Here is a 17,249-nt window from a genome sequence, read left to right as displayed (position 1 = left end):
ATAAGCCAGCTAAAGTAGTGCTATCTCCAAATATGTAAAAATGCTCAAAGATCAGCAGAGCTGCCTGCCTAACCTGAAGCTGACCATGGACACATGAATAATTTAAACAGAGTCCAGAAGACCTATTAGCTTGCTCTTAGATTGCTGAGCAATAATAATGGCTGTCATTAATACTTTAGGCTACTATGTTTTAATGTGGCTTGTTTTGCAGTCACACTTAATAGCTAACTGACACAGTATATCATCTCTTACCTCCTCACTTCCATGAAACCTGCCTTGATAAATCTTGTTAGGAAAAAAATTAAAACAAAGTAGTTTCTTTCCTTTCGTACAGGTGAGTGGCCTGAGATGAGGTGACAGAGGAAGACAGAACCCAGAATATTCAGGACTTAACAGGTCTTATTAACGATTTTAGAATTTAACATTCTCAAACATTCCAATATTTTTCTCACTTGGATTAAAAAACAAAATCCAAAAACCAACAGCAACAACATTGTAATTATGTTAAAAATTCTTGAATCTTGAGACAATTGGAAATCTACTTGAAAATATTCAAGAATCCACCATTTCCTCTAACTCAGGCAAGCCCACCCAGAGGGCACCCACCCTAGCGCTCAGCCTCAACTTCCCCTGCTCTCCTTGGTATCTAAGCCTTACAGTTTGAACAGCGTCAGAATCAGATACAATGGAATGTCCCCACATCTCTCCTCTTTCTCAGGTTACCTTCTAGAGCACAGGCACTTAAGATCCTCCAAGCTTGCTTTCAGTGCGCCTCTCTACAATAACACCTGCTTCAGGGCTGAAAGCACTTCTACAAAGTAGGAGATAATGGTTAATGCAAGTTAAAGAAGGTCGGCTGCTACTTAGCTTCAAGAACTTCTTGTAAGACAAACACTGAACTACGTACTTGAAACTGAAAAACTCTAAAATACGCGAATGTTTTTAATGGCCTCTGAGAGTTGGACAACTTGATCCCGTGTTTTTGATGGCAGGGATTATAGCCCTGATATGCACCTGCATTGTATCAGGGGAACAAATCGTTGTTTTCATAATTTATTCCTTGGCTTCTACTCAGGATCCAAAATATCAGGGCACATGGAAATTGGTAAGGAAGTTACCATCCTCAGAGTCTCCTTCCACTTGTGCTGGAAGCAATGAGAATGGCAATTGCTCTTGCATCCTTCCCTTGTAGATCCTGCGCGGTGAAGCTCATGACTTTACACTTTCCCAGAGGTTAGCTTATTCAGACAAACTCAAGCTGGCGCCTCATCAGTGGAACGTTTTGCTTCTGTGGCATGTGTGCAGCTGTCAGGGAAAACCTTAACGGCTCTGCAAACTGAGAAGCTGCCTGGCAGTGTTTCTGTCACAGGTCTCCAGCTCCAATCTACCCAGCCTCCGGACAACCGTCTACTCTTCAGTGATGCCAGCCAGACTGACTGAGGCAGAGACAGAAACTTCCACTGAGGCGCTAATTCTGAATACTCCATGCTTTTCAGTGATGCATTTGGAAAACTTCCCAGATTGTACATCTGCCATAGCATAATAGCTTGTACTTCAGAAAATAAAGCTTTCAAGGGAGACAGTGAGAACAATCACATCTATTCACAGAGGGAGGGTGACATTTCTTCCTTTTTTCAGGGACAAGTGCCTGCCTCGTCACTCTCTGGCCGTGGCGTGGTAGCTGCTGGTGAATGTGTGTAGTCAGGACGGGTCCAGGGCACGGGGCCCCTCTGGAAGAAGCCCTGTGATTGGTGCATGGCCCCGTTGGGTGAAACCTCACGACGGTGCATGGCATTTCTGGGTGGGGCGCTGTAATTGGTGCACAGCCCTGCTGGGAAAAACTCCGGGACTGGTGCATGGGCCCCTGGGAAGCACCCTGTGATTAGTGCGCAGTCCCACCGGCTCTTCCGAAGCAAGCTAATTTAGATGGGTAGGGTGGGTCCAGAATGGAGCCGAACTCAGACACTCCGTAAGGTGAAGGAGTCTTCTTTCCCTCTTACCTCCTCTCCTCAACATGCGCATTTTTTTCTTTTTTGTTTATTTATTTATCTTTTTTTTTCAGTGCGGTGGCCAAGTAGCCCAATGCCAGTGAACTTCCCTTGGTACAGCTGAGGAAATTGAGATATAATGTAAGTTTTTTTAGGGTTTGTTCAGGTCCAACTGAGACTTTGTCAATTTCTTTATTGGGAAACTCATCTGACTCGATGATTAAATCTCAAAATTAATACTCAAACGTATTGAATTCCAGGGTGAAAGAGATAAAGATAAAGAAGAGCAAATTCAGATGGGGGATAGGAATTTTGGGCTAAGTAGGATTATCTGAACATTCTTTAAAATGTGCTCTTCTAACATAAAGGCACAGTGAACTGCAAGGAGATTTATTTTACAAAGAAAGGGAAAGAGTATTTCGGGAACAAGCGCATCGTCTACTGAGGTTTTAGAACCTGATACATCAGTACAACTTTGGTTGTTAAATGTATATTAATGGGGTAAAGAGTGCAAATTCATTGTCTGGGAGCTTCTGATGGTGTCAATTTCAGGCATGCCTGAAATGCAAAATGTACAAGTGATCTCCAAGTGCAAATTCTTCTTAAAACCAGAAGAAAATGAACAATATGAGATAAAATCAGACAGTTGGCTTAAATACTGAAGTGTGTGGAAGGAGGGAGGAGAGACCCGGTCTCTGGGTGCTGTGTTCTATGAGCAGGAGCCTACGGCAGCCACACAGACTAACCATAAGACTGGAGGTATTTAGTTTAGATGTCTCCTTATAAAGGATGATACCCAAGCTCTTTTTGTCACATTACAACAGCAGTAGGTCTAGTGATGAGAAGAAACTTAGAAACTCAATCTAGATATAAGTAATTTAAAAAATAAGTTTCCAAAAGGAAATATAGTTTCTCTTAAAACTTATTTTCCTTCTCAACACTGAAGTAGCAAATATAATAGCAAATAAAAATTGGCACGTAGAATGGGCAGACTATAAAAAGAATACACATACTTGCAGTTGTTACTGTACATGTTGAAAGAGGCAGAAAAACATGAAGAATTTAAAATAATATAAATTTTTTATTAGGTTTAAAGTTAACACAAAAAAGCATTTTTCAACGTTCTGCATTGTAATAGGAAACATTAAGCCATGACATAACCATGCTATCTGAAGAATAGATAAAGACTTTGGAGTGTTTATTCTTGATATAAGAAGACTCTGTAAGGGGAGACAATATATTACGGTTGTGTGTGTGTGTGTGTCTGTGTGTGTGTCTGTCTGTGTCTGTGTGTGATTGAAAATAGACATTTTTAATGTTTCCCATTGTATGTACTCTCTTTATACTAAGTAGAATTTTTACTTTACAGAACTTCTTACATATTAATTTAATGTTTATACTGGATACACTATCTTTCCTTACACCAAGGTATAAATTTGTTTTATTCTCTGCCATATTACCAGGGTTTATTCCAGGGTTTGGAATAAGATAAATGTTCAATCAATATTGTATGAGTAAATGAGTGAATGAATGAATGGCTTTGGATTGTTATTGGATGTTTTAGGGTGCACAGAGTTAATATTTAGCAAACATCTACCACAACAAACAGTATACCAGGTATTTATGTGTATTTATTTCACTTAATCTTCCCAATGATTTTGAAAGATAGATATCATCTGCTTCATTTTGTAGATGAAGAAACTGAAGCTTCTAGAGACTATCTGAACCATCTCTGGCTGTTTAGATCCAAGGCCAGTATTCCTGTCAGCTCCTGTTACCCATAATGGAAACGGATGCCTACTCAATATAAGAATGAACTTTCTAAGAAGTCTAACGATTCTGAAAGGAATGCACTGTCGTATGAGGAACTGAATTATTTGTCAGTGAAATTATGGAGAATGTTTGACCATCTACCAGAAACATAGAGAAGACAGGAAAAGAAGTTGAATTTGGAAGCCTCTAACGTTCCTCTCAACTCTAAAACTTTTAATTTACTGTCTAGCCATATGCTGAAGTGGCAGAATAATATGGTTCTTCCTCTCTCTTGGTAGTTTCCCCTTTTTCTTTTCCTTTTAAAGCAGATGTTTGCTATTGTGCTTGTTGCCCCAGGAGAAGAATCTACAGAACAGCAATCAGAGAAAGCCTGCTATCATTTGGCTTTCCAATCCAAAAGCCTAAACCTTCAAGGGAAGTTGAAAGCTTAGGGACACAGAAAAAATATTCGAGAGAAAGATCAAAAAAGAGAGCAGGGCTTTCTGACAAATTTGAAAAAGGTAATCTCAACTGGTGAATTAGAATTAGGTGAATGAAATGTGGAAAAGTTAATGGCAAGCAGAGTGTTTCTGATGCTTCAGAGAAAGAAGTGATTTTACACTCATTTTTGGGTAGAGTCATGTGGAAGTAGGACTGTTTCAGAAAGGGGGGGTGGAGGGCTTGGGAATACAAGAGAACATATCTGTTTTTAGGTAAAATCCTGAGTAGAAAGAAGGACCCAGCAAAACGTTGTCTAGAAGGAGTATCCAGGCAGACACAGCCAGAGATAGAATCAAATGACTCAAGGATGAAAGGGACACTCCCCACTCAGGCACCTTGGCCCCTCAGGACACTCCTAAACTTAGACATAACTCTGGGAAAAAGAGCAGTCCCTAGAGGGACAAGAATAGTGGAATAGGGGACTTGAAGATTTGTTCTGAAGCCCAAAGACTAACCAAACAACTGATTGAACATTTCATTTATAACTCTTCACATTCCTGTGTTTTTCTTGTATTTATTTATTTTTATTTTTTATTTTTTTTGCTAGTTGCAATGAAAGCACACATATTCCTCTAGTGAGAAAGGTTTAATTTGTGTCCTGAACAATTCAAATGTGATCATGTGAAGGACTTCAGACTTTAAATTGGTTAACAATTAGAAAATTCGTGTAAAATGCACTTAGTAAAGATTGATGTGCTCTTCCTCTTCCTTTTCATAGTCATTATCATAGGAAACTTTATGTTTATGTTGCTTTATCTAATTATATTGTTTGATACAAGTAAATTAGAGCTCTTCACTAGATTAAAGTGCATTTGTTACCTTCCTATTCTAAGTAGCTGTTAGCCTTGGGTAAACACAAATCCTGTCATACAGATAACACCTATCTCTAAGGGATCTTGCAGTTTTTGTGCTAAGCAATTAACCCATGTGCATGTGGTTGTTTACTTAATATATTTATAATGTTCTTTGTGTACAGGGAGATATAAGGCACAACAAGTAAGGGGAATGTGCTTATTAAAGTATAGCTATTCAAAATGGATATTAGGTTTTAGTTTGAAGTAAGATGTAATTGAGTTGGGCTTGTTGTGGGTAATAAAAACATTAACTCTGAATGAAAAAAAGTGGGGTTACCTTGCTTATTTTGAGAGACCATCTTCATCTATTTTCCATTAATTATTCTAGTGTTAAATGTTTAAAAAAACCTAGATTTGGAAACTTATATTAAATTACACCCTTCTGTTTCCCCCAGAAGGTAATGGTTTGCTGCAGTAAGAGTAGTGGTGAAGAGTGTCTCTCTACCCCTTTCTCTAATAACGTTTTTTTTTCTGCAGGCTGTACAGAGATTGTCACACTGGGCAGAGTCCTTTGTGAAGCAGTCACCAAAAATGCAAGAGAATAAATTGGGAAAATGTGTAAAAGATAAGGCACAGGAGAGCAGGAATAGGCAGGCTGTCAACTGACTGACTTCTTTTTTTTTTTTTTTTTTTTTTGAGACGGAGTCTCGCTCTGTCGCCCAGGCTGGAGTGCGGTGGCGCGATCTCGGCTCACTGCAAGCTCCGCCTCCCTGGTTCACGCCATTCTCCTGTCTCAGCCTCCTGAGTAGCTGGGACTACAGGCGCCCACCACCGCGCCCGGCTAATTTTTTGTATTTTTAGTAGAGACGGGGTTTCACCGTGGTCTCGATCTCCTGACCTTGTGATCCACCCGCCTCGGCCTCCCAAAGTGCTGGGATTACAGGCGTGAGCCACCGCGCCCGGCCAACTGACTTCTTAGTGAAGATTTTGTCTTGAAAGGAGATCTGAATGGCATCTGACCATGGTTTCCATAAGCACCATTATTTAATTTTAAAAATGTAATTAATTATTAAAATTATATGGATACAGATACGGAGTCAGTTCCTGAGGAAAGCTTTGGAGAGAGAAAACAGGAAGGGGATGGGATTAGACATACAGAAAAGAAATACCTGGCCTAAATTATCTGCCAATTATCCGAGAACATTTTATCCAAAAGACTTAATAGCTGCGCGGTCAGAATGAGTCATTTTTCCACATCGTCTTTGCTAGAGAAACTTAACTGTTCATATGTACATTTTTGCAGGTACGTTTTATATGGATTCTATTAACATCCTAATTAAACCTCTTGGGGCAAGTATTTGAATGCCACTGTGACTATACATAGCAATGAAGCTTAGAAAAAAAATAAAATTCCCTACTTGACTAAAAGAATAAGCAAAGAAGAATTAATGTTCCTGAACTTGCTTTGTTAGAAGGAAAGAATAAGGGAAGTCCTAGTGATTTATTTTAAATGATTGTTATTGATTACTTTTCCAACATGAGTGAACCAAGCAGGTGGTTCAGAAGTAAAAAATTACAGCTTATTAGGATCACTTTCCTCAGTTGTGAGTAATAGATAGATAGTAAAACTGAATAAAAGGGAGGATAGTTTACAAATTGGTGACTGAAAATGAGGACTGAACCCTTTTAACATCATTTTTTTCTAAACCAAGTGACATAATAATGGAGACTAATCAGAAGATTTCACCCAAGTTCCAATCTTCTTGAGTCCAATTTGCTCCCTTGAGCTCTGGTGAGTTTAAACTATATATTCCCCAGAGAAAATATGAAAACCCTTTCCTACCTCCCATTTTGTCATGAATCTCGCCAATGTTAACCTATGCCTGCTTGGGAGAAAACCATTGCTGGATGTAAGAGCCTTTACAACAACTTGGCAGAACTGTCTTTTGGAGCATTTGAACATGGGATATTATATGTACAGCAGGCTCTTGCCTTCCTGACTATGTGAGTCTCTTAGGACTGCCATAACAAATGCCACAGACTCAGGGGCTTAAACAACAGAAACTTATCTTCTCACTATTTTGGAGGCCAGAAGTCCAAGATCAAGGAGTAGACAGGGCTAGTTTCTTCTGAGGAACTCTCACCTTGTCTTGTAGCTGGCCATCTTCTTCTGCTGTCTTCATATGGTCTATTGCTGTCTTCATATGGTCTTCATTCTGTTCATGTCTGTGTCATAATCTCCTTTTCTTATAAGGGCATCAATCATAGTGGATTAGGGCCCACCCCAATGACCTCATTCTAACTTAACTACTTCTTTAAAGATGTTATCCCTAAATGCAGTCACATTCTGAACCTGCTGGAGGTTAGGGCTTCAACATAGGAGTTTTTGGGCTACAAAATTCAGCCCATAACACTGATTTATATCTGAGAACAGAGGTGTTAGGTAGACCTATATTCTTCTTTCATAGATCTGACAGCTTTGAGCCAGCTATGCCCAATCCGGTTTTGCAGAGAAGTACTGTCTCAGCAGCACTGGCTTTACATCCTTCTCGTCCCAATATTCTCACTCCCCATACACACTTGGACTAACAAGGTGACATGGAAAGAGAAGAGGTTCCGCTTTGCCAGGAGAACAGACTTTGTTAGGGTGTGGAAGGGGACACTTTATTTTTCCATATCTAAGAAAGGAAAATCTGAAAATAATAACTCATTAGAGTTAGATGTGCCTACAAGAACAGGAAATTGACAGTTCTTCCCTAGCTGGACATCTGCATTAATACCAGAATTTCTGTGCTAGTGGAGTAGGGGACGAGAACACTGGGGACAGATGGCATGGTGGCTTCTGCCAGGCCAAGCTGAGTCTCACACCACCTTCAACTTGAACATTCTTGGGTTTCCAGTTTCTAATATGTAAGATAGAGTCTGAACATACCTGTGGGCCTCAAGTTGATAGTGGATGTCTGATGAGACTGTTGGCTGCAGTCTGTATTTGAGAAGAATGCAGGGTAAGGTTGCAGTGGGAGTTGGGCAGATGTGGCTGAATCTCACATGGAAGCACCAATACTGGGGAGACTAGCTAAGAATGAGCCTTGACTAGTTGACAATACCCCATCCATCCTTGTCAAACCATGTACCAGCCAGGTTGACAGTGAGACCATCCAGACAGGGAACTACCTCCTCATTCAGGGAGGCCTCCGAGAACTTGCTTTACTTCATCTCTTTCATTTTTGCCAACATGTGGGCAATATATGTGAGGGAGAAGCTTATGAGAGCCAGACCAAATCCCCTTTCATTCTATTTTCTGAGGGTGGGGCACAAGGAGAGAAGAGTTATGAAATGTTTATGAGATTCTGAGTTTTAAGAACTCTAAGTGACTGTTTTAATAAATGAATGAAAGTTAAGATTATAGCTATGATTCTATTACTGAAGCTCACCCAGCAAGTGTGAAAGGTGAGATTCAACAGAGCACTTTGGGACACTTACTGACAAATAATAACATAGTTTTATTTTTATACCCTAACACATTATGATTTCTCAATAAACCAGCCACTTCTTGCACATAAAGAGCTAATAATATCTCATTTCCTGCTGCATGAGAATTTGACCTTTGGTAACTCCTTAGTATTGTTTTCCTGGTAACTTGATAAAGACATGTACCAACTGCATTATGAAGCAACAGAGAATATCATTAAAAACTGACCCATAGTGGCCATGCTTGGTAGCTCATGCCTGTAATCCCAGCACTTCGGGAGGCTGAAGTGGGCAGATCACGAGGTCAGGAGATCAAGACCATCCTGGCTAACATGGTGAAACCCTGTCTCTATTAAAAATACATAAAATTAGCCAGGTGTGGCAGCAGGCGGCTGTAGTCCCAGCTAGTCAGGAGGCTGGGGCAGGAGAATGGCATGAACCCGGGAGGCGGAGCTTGCAGTGAGCAGAGATCATGCCACTGCACTCCAGCCTGGGCGACAGAGCGAGACTCTGTCTGAAAAACAAACAAACAAGAAAACAAAACAAACAAACAAAAAACTGACCCATAATTGGCAAATTACTACTTTGAAATTATAAATTGGATCAGGTGCTGGCCAGGACCCTAGAACTCCTGAGAAAATATGGCTTTTGTCTTTAGCTACCAGGGTGGGTAGAGAAAGACCATGAAGTTGGGTCAGAGTTAGGTTTGTCTGAGTTCAGATACTTCTTGGGTAGGGCTTGCTGCAGCAGCTTTGAGGGATAGTGGTGTGGTTCCCAGGTCAATGAAGTTATGTTCCCAGGAGGATTATGGCTGCCTCTGCTGTGTAATGCAGGTTGCCAGGGAAGTGGGGGAAAGCCAGCAGTTACAGGACTCACCTCACTCCCATGAAACTTAAAAGGCCAGTCTCACTCCCATATTGCATCCCCCAACCCCCACCTCAAAAGCACCAAGTTTGTTCCAGATAGTGGGCGAGCAGTGCCCCAGGCTACCAGCTTCCTGACTGAGAAAGCAAGCAGAGCTTTCATGCCTCCCCACGTGCCCACATCTGCACTTTGTATCCAACCCCTCCCCCAAGTCCTGTCTAAGAAACTGTGCAATTGTTTGGAATTGTTACAAAGTTCAGCTAGAGGCTTCCTTGTTCCTGTGGTCTTTTCCCAGTTCCCCTGGCAGCCCTCCCCAAGGACCCCTGTGAGACCAGAAATGGCTTCCCTGGGGACTGAGAAAGCCCACAGAGCTCTTCCTGCTGCTTCCTCTACTCCTGTATTTTGTTCGGCTCTCTGAATTATCTCAGCTCCAGGTAAGGTCAAGTCATTCCCGTAATCTGGACTTTCAGGTTTCCCAGTGAGGGTGTGTGTTCAAGAGGGAACGATCCCCCTTTCCCACTTCCACACTTTGGGCACTTGCAGTATTTGGGCTGTCTCTCTGGGTGCAGGAGCAATCTGTTTCCTTCAGAGGGTCTGTGGATTCTCTTGGCTTTCCTGGTGTGTTCCTGCAGTAGTTCTTGGAGCAAAAGTTCATGATGTGTCTCCACATGCTGCTCTGTCCATCCGAGTGGGAGCTGCAATTTAGTCCTGCCTCCTATCCACTATTTTCCCACTTTCTATCCCTTTAAAAACCTGGTTTCTTTCCTCATTTGAAACTCTCAATTTGTCTAAGAAAGCAGATGCTTCAGAGGCAGTCTGCCTCTGAGAGCAGTTTTGAGCCTGATTCTGATAATTCTCGTTTTAAAGACCAAGATAAGTTTAAATAATTATTCAAGATTATACAATTATAAAGTGGCATGACCAGTATTCAAGTGTGTTATCTGGGAGGATATATAAAGTCATATTCTAATGACATAGAAGATCATTAGAATGATTTTCCCTTTAGTGATTTATATACATAAACTTATTTATTAAACAAATACATAAAAATAACATGGTTTTCTAACACTCTGTTTTGAAAGTCCATCTCCCCTGCCTTCAACCCACGTCATCATTTTGAATCAAAAAGAAGATAAATGGCCACATAGTCTGTTTTTTCTTACACCACTCCAGAATAGTTTTATTGGTAAACCACAATCGGAAAAAAGAAGGAAATTAAATTTGAAAGCCCATGTTTGTGAGAATAAAAGATAAATTAACTGAATATCAACTCTATGTCTAGAACTCTCTAGAAAAGTCTAAGAATCTCAAAGGTAGACTAAGTCCATGAAATGAATATTTTTTCTTTAGGAAGGGAAAGGGAATGTGAAAGTTCATTTACTATAACCTCTCATTCAATAAGCTCAAAGTTCTTTCCAAAATACATTTAGTAACACTGCAGTTACAAACACAATTTCTAAAACGTTAGCATTTCATCCACTTTTTAAATGGACATTCAGAGCAAGTACAGCTTATTGGGACAGGATTGGCATTGAGTATCTTGAATGGTTGTTCTAATTAAGTAGGACGATTCAGGTGTGGTATGGCATGATTCCTTATCAAGGGGCTAAATAGTCACCAGAATTGCTGTTCTCCCTTGTTGAAATAATTCTAGTTTTAATTTCATATTACAAAAGTTTATGTTCAGTTGCTACTGTCTCATAAAAGTGTAGGAAATCTCAAAAGTATATATGAGGTTATTCAATTAACTAAAAACAATTACTTATCTTTATAACTTTCCTGTACAATATCAATTACTATAATTGGAAGCAAAATTGGTTACAATTAAATAACAATTGGCAAGGAAAATTTATATGACTGAATGGATAATTATTTTTCAAAATGATTTAGTATAAAAGTTTGGTGAAGAATTTTTGTAAAGAGACATTAAAATGCACACACACACACACACACACACACACACACACACCAGCCTTCAAGTCACACATTACATTTTTCTTTACTGAATTTTAGGGCTGAAGACATTAGAAAACCCCATCATATAATGTAAGAGTTCTACAGAGTATGTCCAAAGACACAATGAAGTCGCTTTTGTCCCATTTCTGATAACACCATAATGCTAAATTTCCTAGTATCTTGACTTTTTAATATATTTTAAACAGGGAAACAAAGTAAAAGAGAGACTAGTAGCCAAAATCCTTTTTAAGTCATGAATGGGTCGGCAATTATAAGATGTCTTTTACTATCTATATTGGTTTTCTATGCCTACCATAGCAACTGACATAATTTTAATGGTTTAAAACAACACAAATTTACTATCTCACACTTCTACAGGTAGGAAAATAGATGGTTTTGGCTGGAATTGTGCTTAGAGTCCCACAAAGCTAAAATCAGCATGTCAGCAGGGCTGTGTTTTTCTCCTGGAGGCTTTGAGAAGAATCCACCTCCAGGCTCATTTCGTTTAGTGACACAATTCAGTTCCCTGTGCTTGTAGGACTGAGTTCCAGGTTTCCTTGCTGACTGTTGGCTCGGGGTTGCTCTAAGCTTCTAGAACCTTCTGCATTCCCTGGTTCTAGGTCTTCTTCATCTTTAGAGTTAGCAATAATGGGTCAAGCCCCTCTCATGCTTCCAATCTATCTGACCTTCCCTTCAACTGCATCTTGCCAGTCTCTCCTCCCAGCTGAAGATATTCTCTGCTTTTAAAGGATCATGTGATTAGATAAAGCTCACATAGATAATCTGGGGTTATTATTTAAGGTCCCTGAACTTTACTGTATCTGCAAAGTATTTTTTGCCATGTGATATTGTTTGGATTGGGGTCCCCACCCCAAATTTCATGTTGAATTCTAATCCCCAGTGTTGGAGGTGGGGCCTGGTGGGAGGTGATTAGATCATGAGATGGTTTCTCATGAATGGTTTAACACCACCCTGCTGCTGTTCTCATGATAGTGAATGAGTTCTCATGAGATCTGGTTGTTTAAAAGTGTGTAGCACCTCCTTGCTCTCTCTCTTTTCCTTCTGCTCTGGCCATGTAAGACGTGTGTGCTTCCCCTTCACCTTCTGTCATGATTCCAAATTTCCTGACATCTCCCTGGAAGCAGAAGCTGCTATGCTTCCTGTACAACCTATGGAACCACGAGCCAATTAAATCTCTTTTCTTTATAAATTACCCAGTCTCAGATATTTATTTATAGCAGCTCGAGAATGGACTAATACACCATGCAAGGCAACATGTTCAAAAGTCCCAAATATTAGGATGAGGTCATCTCTGGAGGATCCATCTACTTACTGTGCTGTTAAGAGTTGGCCATTTTCCTGTCCTATTGGCTCTCACATCTGCCAGATGCACCCTCTCACCTCCCACTACAAACTCTGGATTTGTCCCCTAGGCTTTGCTTACTTCTGTATGGGAAGCATATAATGATTCTGGTCAGAAATGGCCTCAGTTGCGAGGTTCCCATTCTTAGTGAATCCTCAAATCTACTCTTCTGCTATTTTTTACTGCCCCTTTAATTCTGACAAATGACCTCTCTGCTGCTATTAGTCTGGATATTGGAATATATGATTTTCTCTGTTCTCAGCCTGTCTGGGTTGAACAGCATGGCTTTCAAACTTGTCAATCCCAATCTGGGATCTCTAATTATCTCTTTCTGGAAGATCTCTGGTTCTGTCCTGAGTGACTCATCCTTTACTACAAGGCACTGTTGCTCCTTTTTTCATATTTCTTAAGAGCTACCGCTTGGTATGGAATGTTACAAAAATGTCTTATTTGTGTTCCAGCCTTATTCACTAGATATATGACACACTTATTAGCTAAGTTAGTATTCATGTGTTATGTGATAAAGCACAACACAAACACAAAATCATGTTTTCAACAATCTATATACCTAGGTTAAGAGAAAAAATATATATAGCATGAATTAACTATTTTCTAGATATTTCTGATAAATTATTCAATGATAATATAGTTATACTGATGATATTAATATGTTTGAAATGACTGGCCTAAAAACATTCATCTTGGTGACTTGGACCAGTTTAGTTAATGAACTTTATTAATATTGTAATGGTCTAAGAAGCTATTCAATAGTGGGTTATTATGCAACCAGTAAGAGTGGGAGAGAACAAAATGTGGGTATTTGGTGGAATTGAGCAGCTCCTATCAAATCTCTTCCTCATCTATTTCAAATATTGCATGATCTCATAAGCTCAATCTTACAATTTAAAAAAAAATGTCTACCCAGTGTAATTCACTGCAATACAAAAAAGGCAGATATAGATTATTCCTTCAAGGTTCTTACAGCCTGTTAGAGAAGGTAACTGATACCTCAATGCCTATAATTCAAGGTAGAAAGTGATAAATGTCTTAGCAAAGGCACAGATGAAGCCTTAAAGGAAATGAGTAGAGAAAAATGACCCCGCTATCTGCCTATTTTAGGGGTCCCTAACCTTTATTACATCTGCAAAGTCTTTTTAGCCGCTCAAGGTAACATATTCACAGGTCCCAAAGATTATGGTGTGATCATGATGGAGGAACCTAGTCTAGGGTAGACTCTTAAGAAATACTAATGAGTGTGTTAAGCTTTCTCATTGAATTTGAATCTTGATATGTTTGGACTCAGAAAGGGAGTAAAACTAGCAATCGAGTCAGATAAAGAAATGCAAACCATAACAAAGAGACCAGCCTAGCTAGACCAGGGGACAGGGGGACATACTATCTTTTAGTTAGGCCCAATGTTAGGGGTACATCTTCAAGATGCACATGTGGGTCATTCTATCAGGTAAACCACCTAGAAGAGCGGAAGTGAGAGGATTTCAGATTGGCATATAATTAGCTTTTGGTATAGCCTCAAAATCATTGCAGCCATGGAGCCTGCCGCTTACCTCACTGACCTTCCTTTTATGAGTTACCCCAGGAAATGAGCCCATCCAGCACCCTGGAGCTGGTCCCATAATAAGTGAACATATTTGATGATTCAAGTGGACCCTGAGGACACAGGGGACTACAGGGCATGCTGCAATGAGCCTTCCAGGGCCTTGTCATGATCAAAGCACTCTTGCTATCTCTACTGCACCACGCAGCTCTCAATGGGGTCCTTTTCCAAGAATTGCCCTCTGTGGAAGAAAGTAGTGTCTCCCTGAGTTATGCCCCCTTCTCACATCCAATATTCCACAAGAGAGTACAAAGGCCCAGCCTCCTTGTCTTGATGGATTACTCTAAAGGGTAATGCCAGCAGAAGAGTTCACTGGGGATGGCACAAGGTGTTGTCTACTGTGAATAATAGGTTGGTGCAAAAGTAATTGCTGTTTTTGCCAACCTGATATATCACTGCTCAGATCTCTGCTTCCCTACCTTCCTTACAGGTGCTGTTTCTGAGAATGCACCTCAGTAGTCCTCTAGAAAATGTCCATTTCAGAGTCTATTTCCTGGGAAATCAGACTTATTGAATATTAAAAAAATTCAAAACAAACCAAAAAAATACACAAGGCCCCAGTACTTGTGCAATTGTGCATCATACTTAAAAATTTCTATATTGGGCCAGTGCAGTGGCTCACACCTGTAATCTCAGCACTTTGGGAGGCTGCAGCAGGAGGATCGCTTGAGACCAGGAATTTGAAATCAGCCTGGGCAATATGACAAGAAATGTTAAAAAAAATTAGCTTGGCCTGATGATGCACATCTGTCATGCCAGTTGCTCAGGAGGCAGAGGTAAGAGGATCACTGGAGCCTGGAAATCGGAAGCTACAGTGAGCCATGTTCATGCCACTGCATGCAAGCCTGGGTGACAGAGCAAGACCCTGTCTCAAAAAAAAAAAAAAAAAAAAAAAAAAGCCTGTTATATACTACACTACACCACAGTTGGGTACATATGTACACCACAGATACATAAACTTCATATAACAGCCATAAAATTAGAGATATTTTTAGCTTTTAAACCATTGGTAATTTAATTTGACCCATAAGATAGTACACTTTTTTTTTTTTTTTTAAATAGACCGAGTCTTGCTTTGTTGCCCAGGCTGGAGTGCAGTGGCGTGATCTTGGCTCACTGCAAGCTCTGCCTCCTGGGTTCATGCCATTCCCCTGCCTCAGCCTCCCGAGTAGCTGGGACTACAGGTGGCCGCCACCACGCCCGGCTAATTGTTTGTAGTTTTAGTAGAGATGGGGTTTCACCATGTTAGCCAGGATGGTCTCAATCTCCTGACCCTGTGATCCACCCACCTCAGCCTCCCAAAGTGCTGGGATTACAGGCGTGAGCCACTGCGCTGGGTCATTAGTATACTTTCAATATCTGTCCTGTTCTAAGCTAACAGGCACGTTCTTTGGAGTCAGACAGATCTGGGTATAAATTTCTGTCTTTCCACTTGCTAACTATGTATCTTGGCACAAGTTACTTAGTCTCTCTGAGCTTCTGTAAGGTGAGGATCAATGTTACCTAGCTACCTCATAAGATTTTTGTGAACATTAAATGAAATATCCTTCCTGCAGAAACCTAGCTCATTGCCTTTCATGTAAGAGGCAATTTATGAATATTATGGAAAAGCTGCTCTTCTGCTTATAATCTTCTTCAGAGAATAATTGGAACAGAATAGCAGGGAATGTATTGTTTGTGGGTGGGTACTTTAACTAAATAAAGCCAATATAAAGAATAATAGAGAAAACAATGTCAAATAAATCCCCTCTTTTCTAATTTAAAAGCAAACTTAAAATAACAAGGTCCATACTAGAAGGCGTGGCTGGCCTGGCTGTGGTCTACCTATAATGGCTGGCAGATTTGATGAGCCTGAGATGGCATGCCCACCTGCTTTTATGAGGAACTTCCTATGAGGTCAGCGCCACCTCCTCTGCCACCAGCATGCCATTGCCCGGTGGTCTCAAAAGTGTACCTTGCAGCTGTCAATGAGCAAGAGAGGGGAACAATGGCTGCTGGTTCAGGTGTTCTTCCTTCCCAGCCCACACTGGAATCTTAGAGTCCCTGGCCCTCAAAGCCCATCTTGGAACTTCCACAGGTGTCTGGCACGCCACTGGTGTGGGTAGTTTAAACACAGTTGCTCTACGCTTGCTACTTTCCATCACCTGCATAAATCAGGCCACCATAAAGTTTGGATGAATTTCTCAAGCCTTAGAAGAAAAATGCATATACTCTGTCTGAATAGAAAGGCCATAAGAAAAAGCATTAACTTTGATTTGTAATAAATTATTCAGTTATTTTTGTGAATACCTATCATGGTGATTTATAAATATGGGGGTATAGATGATGAAAAAAGGAGCAGAAATCAGGGATATCTGGCAATGTAATTGAATTGACACAGGATAAAGGTCTTGCTACAGGTGGAAAAAAAATCACTTCTAATTTTTACATCACCTTGCAGTCTACAAAACTCTTTGGCATATATTAATGCATGTAATAATCCTTTAAGATAGGTAGGTTACATATTCATAACCTCATTTTGCAGATGATCATACTGAAACTCCAAAATATTAACATGAAAAATATAATTAGCTTCCATGCTCCCAGACAAAAGCTGAGCGAAGACTACACTGTTTCTCAGCACTTCAAGGAAGCCTGTGCAGACGCTTCATGTGGACGCCTGTGCGTCTTACAGCTTAGTCTAAGATTTGGGGAGGAGAATGTTGAGTGAAGAACTGGATGCCAGATATGTCCCCCACTTCAATTATCCTTACCTGGAGGTTTTGTGATTGGCATCTGTTCTTCTCTATAAAGTAACAATTTTAAAAGATTTTCACAATCCTATTGCCTCTTCCCTTCGGATAATCTCTCATTGGAATATCTTCTACAACTGAGCTCATTCCCCGTTTGCAGAGATTTGCTGGGCATCCCTGCCTGATCGTCCACCTGGTACCACCTGATCATGT

General features: G+C 40.3%; 1 protein-coding gene and 1 long non-coding RNA gene across 4 annotated transcripts in view; one reads left to right on the top strand and one right to left on the bottom strand.

The window, feature by feature from the left end:
* The window catches only part of NKAIN3 (sodium/potassium transporting ATPase interacting 3), a 731,862-nt gene that overhangs the window by 298,882 nt on the left and 415,731 nt on the right, over positions 1-17,249 (bottom strand). The gene's annotated exons all lie outside the window — the stretch shown is intronic.
* LOC141407418 (uncharacterized) overlaps positions 9,617-17,249 on the top strand; it is a 162,284-nt gene continuing 154,651 nt past the window's right edge. Inside the window, exon 1 of the long non-coding RNA XR_012416449.1 lies at positions 9,617-9,804. This is a non-coding gene — a long non-coding RNA (uncharacterized lncRNA). The remainder of the gene's footprint in view (positions 9,805-17,249) is intronic.

Source organism: Macaca fascicularis, chromosome 8 (genome assembly GCF_037993035.2).
Source record: "Macaca fascicularis isolate 582-1 chromosome 8, T2T-MFA8v1.1".
In the NCBI taxonomy this organism is placed as follows: Eukaryota; Metazoa; Chordata; class Mammalia; order Primates; family Cercopithecidae; genus Macaca; species Macaca fascicularis.
This window is presented reverse-complemented; position numbering and strand designations above follow the sequence as displayed.